Source organism: Tripterygium wilfordii, chromosome 17 (genome assembly GCF_013401445.1).
Source record: "Tripterygium wilfordii isolate XIE 37 chromosome 17, ASM1340144v1, whole genome shotgun sequence".
NCBI classification, from domain to species: Eukaryota; Viridiplantae; Streptophyta; class Magnoliopsida; order Celastrales; family Celastraceae; genus Tripterygium; species Tripterygium wilfordii.
In genome coordinates this window covers 9,260,492-9,266,491 of record NC_052248.1, presented here as the reverse complement: position 1 = coordinate 9,266,491, position 6,000 = coordinate 9,260,492, and positions in this window count along the sequence as shown.

Sequence of the window (6,000 nt, the reverse complement as noted above, 5' to 3'; positions counted from 1 at the left end):
GTAAACTTTAATGCTTAATAACCTCATCGCAGCAGACAACTCTGAGTGTGACTCGTATCCGTCCCATAGTGGAGCTTGGACAGCAGACAACATGTCAAAGAAAGCTTGCGCATCGGGATTAGGAGGTTCCGACACAAAATTTTGGTTGTTATCCTCTCCTTGTAAGAACTCATCCCTAACTAAAGGTCTAGCAGCATCCATCACCATCTGCTTGTATGGATTGAAATTAGTCCAATTATTGTATTATCAGTAACATTTACAGCATCTGCTTGCATATTGACAGTCACCACAGGGGAAATTTCAGGCATTTCTTCACCATGAGCTGTCCAATTATGGTGGGGATGTCAAGATCACCCATCGTTTCGGCTTGCACAACCACCGCCATTACTTACAACCTGAAAAATAAAAAAATTTAAAAAGAAAGCTAAGTACACAATTAAACTAAACTAATCCCCGGCAACGGCGCCAAAAACTTGATGTAATAATTCTCGCAAGTGCACAAGAGTCTACGAATAGTACAATGTATGCAAGTACGAGGTCGATCCCACGGAGACTAGTTAATCTAATTAATATACCTAACTTGATGAATGATTAAGATTTGGGGAAAAAGGGAGAATGATTGATGTAAATAAAATATAATAAAAACAAAGAAATAAAATTCAGATTTTGTATCCAATAAGAGAAAAACACTAGGGCAATGATTTCACCTAGTAATCGTATCACAAGCATTCAATTAACAAACACACAATTATGGTTCCGATTCAAGGGTTGATTCTTTCTTAAATATGTTGGTTCGTTCGTTCGCGGTGCCAACAAATATTATTAACAATGGATTAATCCTGTTCGGTTCGCAGTTTTTAACCCAAGGCTAACAACTCATTACGATCTAAAGAACTATAACAACCAATCAATCCCCTAAACCTTGTTCATGGCAGTCGACAATTGATTTCCTTAATTTCAGTTCCACTAAGACACGTGAATTCGGTTCGTTCCTTAGTCCTAGCTAGATGAATCTAATTGAGCATTCAATTGGTGGCCAATCAATCAAACAAACAATAGATTATAAGCATAGAAATTAAAGACAAGAATCATGAACCAAAATTATGCATTCAATTAATTGAAGTACTTGCAATAATCATACTAGGCTACATCAAGCCCTAGCAAAGAGGTTTAGCTACTCATGTTATAAGAACACAAGGAAACTAAATATGAGAACGTCATGAATCAAGAACAAGAACAAAGAGAAAACTAGAGACAAGAACAAGAACAAGAACAAAAGCTAGAGAATGTGGCTCTCCAATTCGTGTCTTCTATTATGCTAGAGGACTCCCTTTTATAGTGACAAAAGCTTCCTTCAATCAATGCCAATTCCAAATCATTCTCTGATTTCCTTCTCTCAATCTGATTCGCTTTTCCTTGTTTCCTTATTTCTTGCCAAAGTATTTCCTTCAACTTCACACCAAAGCTTTCTTTTATTTATTTCCTTCCTTCTCTCTTTCTTGATCTGCAAGTATTCTTCATTCCTTATTTGTATTGGATTCATCTCAAAGCAAGCATTGAACATGGGTTTATATGATGGGCTTAAAGAAGCCTTTTTTACTTTTGTACAAATTAATCTGCAATCCAAAATTAAGAGTATTTATGTAATATCCATGTCCATTCAAATAAATAGAGACAAAAATAAATGTAAAAGTGAGGTATAAAAATATATAAAATATATTACGATCAAATACCCCCACACTTAGCTTTTGCTCGTCCTCGAGTAAAATAAAAAAATAAATAAAAATAAAAATAAAAATGAAAAACCTAACTCACTTTCGCAGGAATCGCGGTGACACTCAGCATGTGACACAAGCCTTTAAACCCCTAGGTGTCCCTAGTGGACGAGTTATAGTCTCGTGAGGGTTTACCAGAACGACACCCACAAACATTTAAAACAGTCCTTCCAATCTCGCTCAAGCACCAAAGATGTCTTATAAACTAGTCATTAGCTAAAGAATTTCACAAAGAATCATACTCGAATATATATGATTAGAATTAGGCCAATATCAACACAACATATCTCAATCGAAATAGTGCACATTCAAACTCAATTTCAACTTTTCACAAGGAATTCTCTCAAGATTCACTCAATTTAGTGGTAGTAAAGTGTTTGCACTCAATTAATCTCATGAAAACAGTCCTACCATATGCTTGCTTGTCCACCCATTCTACACTATCAAAAACTTGTAACTTCATGAATCAAGAGGTCTTTATTCAAGGTTGTAATGGGGCCAAGGGTGAAGGTAAAAAGAAAAAGTGGTATAGGAAATCACAAAATTTCTAAAGAACTAGTAGAGCACACACAAATTAGGGCATATATCATCTTGTTGGCCCACTCTTCATTCTCAATATTCAATTCTCCACCAATTCTTCACAACTTCAAGATTTCTCTCACTATGCACATAAATTTCTTTTTTTCTTTTCTTTTTTCGTTCTTTTTTTATATTCTTTTTTTTTTTCAAAACAATGTCGAATCATACTACATATTTTTTCTTTTTCTTTTCCCTTTTTTTTCTTTTTCTTTTTCGACACATTAATGCACATGTGTTCAACATCACATTTATTCTCCACCAAATAACATCCCAAAACAAATAAGAACTCCCCCACACTTAATTCTTTTCATCACCAAACTCAACATACTTGAACACCATCAACACTTCAAAAATCTCATGGTATGCTCTACTAATTCCTTAGAATTAGGTAAGTAATTGTTTTTCGGGTTAAAGGGTCAAGTAGATAAGTTTCATGAATAAAAAGGCTTATTTAGGCTCAAATGGGCTTTCTAGTGGATAAATACATTAGGGTATAGGCAATTTGGCTATAGAGGTATCATCCTAATACCTCAATCATATTCATGTCATCACATGAATCAATATAGTCTCAAAAAGGTTTAAAGCAAGTTCTAGAGGAACATATAATCATGAGAGCACACAAGAAAGAAATTGGATTGATATGCATAATGTATCAATCATATAGGCTCAAAACTCACAAGGGTAATTATGCAAGTCTACATCAAGTCTAAACATGCTTATTTCTCAATCAACATATCATGTTAATATTGGCCCATGAAAAATTGTAATTCAAGCTCAATTCTAGTGAAAATTCTCTTTACTAACAAACTAATTTAAGACCTAAACAATTTATGTCTCATCATCGCTTTGGAAGGAACTAAATTTTTTTTTTTCAAATTGTTTTTTCAAAACAAGCTATTCTCACCCCCACACTTGAATTATGCAATGTCCTCAGTGCATGAAATAATGTGAAAAATAACGTGGAGAAAAAGTACTGAGTTAGAGTGATACAACCTGACTGCAAAAACATTTGGGAAAATAATTCCCGCGTAGAATTCTGCACTGCACAGCTGTCGTAAAATCATCAATTTATCCTTCATCTCAGCTCGGATTCACGAACCGTAAAATTCTGCAGAAACTAGACATCCGTATCTTTCCGTACATATATGGCTTGCATTCTGGTTCGTCCTGAGTTGTCCCAGAAAATTATTTCAATCCAGCGCTTTGGCACAACTTTTCCTTTCTGCATTTGATGCACAAATAGCAATTTAATTCAATGTGGGATGAGTGCTCTTCTATAATGAACTAAAATAATCTACAATAAAAAGGAACGAATTTACCGGGTGGGTTGCCTCCCACCAAGCGCTTTATTTAACGTCTAGGCGAGACGTAACTCTTCAAGTAGCTAAATTAGTGAACTTGGAATCCCACTTTTAGTTCATTGGGTTGTAGCCATCGCCTTCTTCTAACCACACCCAGTTCTGTTATGATATGAGTTTTAATGATGAAGTGTGCATTCTATATGTTGATCAAAATATGTGTTCTATGTTTGCTATGCATTCTTAATTATATTCTGAACTTGTTTCTATCCTTTAATGCTTTAATTTGCAAGGCTAACAAAGATCAACACATGAAGCTTTTAATCAAGCTTACAAGTCACTAAGTTTCAGGTTCCAGATTTCACTATGAATTGTCTTGTTGTTTTGGCCTTTGCTACTCTTACACAAGTTAGCATATCACAAGTTGTCATCCTATAAAGTCAAAGTTTGCTGAAATTCAATGAATGAGTGCAGAAAAGAAAGATTAGCAACTGATTTGAAATGGCAGCTAGCAAAGCATGCTGAAAATTAAATTATGAAGACTTTCCTAGCACCTACAAACATCACATGTTCAAGTTACTGCAAAAAGTTAAAGATGGCTGCAATTGTTGAAAAGAAAAGCAATGAAGTAGGTGAAAGAGATAAGAAGTCAAAGTTGGCTGTAAAAGAAGTTGGAATTATTGAAGAGATGAAGAAATAAATGGAGAAGACAAGAAGTGAAATATAGCTGCAAATGGGAGCTGAAATCTTTCAAGATCACAAAGCCTTAAAAGTCAAAAAGGTCTAGCTCCATGCAACGGTCATGTTTAGGAATTCTAGTGCATATAAATGCTTCTATATACTCCATAGAACCACACAGAACTTGATTCCAATTCTCTGAGAGTTTTACAAGCATTCAAGCCTTCATTCTTACTCAGAAAATACTCAAGCTTCATTGTACACTCCTTGATCATTATAGAGTCACTTTGTACACACAATTAAGAGTCTAAGTGCTGGTGGTTAGCTTACAAAATCACAAGAAAGTGAGGCTGGCACTTGGTAAGCCAAAACAGCCATTGTAAAGTGAAGTTGGCACTTTAAACAACAGCTGGTGTAAAGAGAGAGGCTTGGCTCTTCAACAAGCAAATCATAGTGGATTCAAACTCTCAAGGAGGAGCCTTGAGGAGTGGATGTAGGACTATATGTAGCCGAACCACTATAAATCTGTTTGCACTCTCTTACCCTACTCTTTACTTGTTTATTTGTGTGTGTGCTTGTTGTATTTAATTCTAGTACTTGATTCCTACTTGAACTAACCTAGACCTCAAGCTTATATTCACTAATATCAAGTTTCTATAAGATTTAAAGTAATCTGAAATCAGTAAGTTTAAACTCAAATTTGACATATTTTTAAGGGTAAAACAATTCACCCCCCCTCTTGTGTTACCTAGATTCTTTCAATTGGTATCGGAGCAAGGTTTTAAATTCTCATAAGAACTAACATTCTAGAGAATTAGATGGCTGAAGAGTTTGGAATGTCAATTAATAAACCACCATTCTTTAAAGGAAAAGACTATGCTTTTTGGAAAAATAGAATGGAGATTTTTCTACAATCAAATGACATTGAGTTATGGGAAATTGTAGCAAATGGACCATATAAACCAACAAAACAGATCAAGAAAGGTGAAGAAGAATCAGAGATTGATAAACCTAGAAGTGAATGGAGTGAAAATGACAAGAAGTTAGTGTCCTATAATGCAAAAGCTAAAAACATATTACACTGTGGACTAAGTAGACAAGAATATAATCATATTTCTACATGTGTAACAGCTAGAGATATATGGAAGAAATTAGAAGTTAAGCATGAAGGGACAAGTCAAGTTAAAGACTCTAAAATAAATATTCTTGTTCATAAGTATGAGTTGTTCAAAATGGAACCTCATGAGTCAATATCTGATATGTATGGAAGGCTTACTGGTTTAGTAAATGATTTAACTGCTCTTGGTAAAGTGTTTTCAGATGCAGATCAAGTTCAAAAGATCCTAAGATCTCTACCTAAAAAGTGGGATGCCAAGGTGACAGCAATTCAAGAATCAAAGAACTTGAAGACATTACCTCTTAAGGAACTCATTGGTTCTCTAATGACTCATGAGCTAAAATTGAAGGATAGAGAAGTAGAGGAAGAAGAGGACAACAAGAAAAGAACTACTGCACTTGCTGTACATAGTTCCCATGAAGATAGTGAAGATGATAGTGATGCTGATACAGCTTTGCTGGTTAAAAATTTCAAAAAATTTATGAAGTACAGGAAGAAGTTTCCTAACAGAAGCAAAAGAAATGAAAAAGGTAAAACAATTGATGAAGTTGTT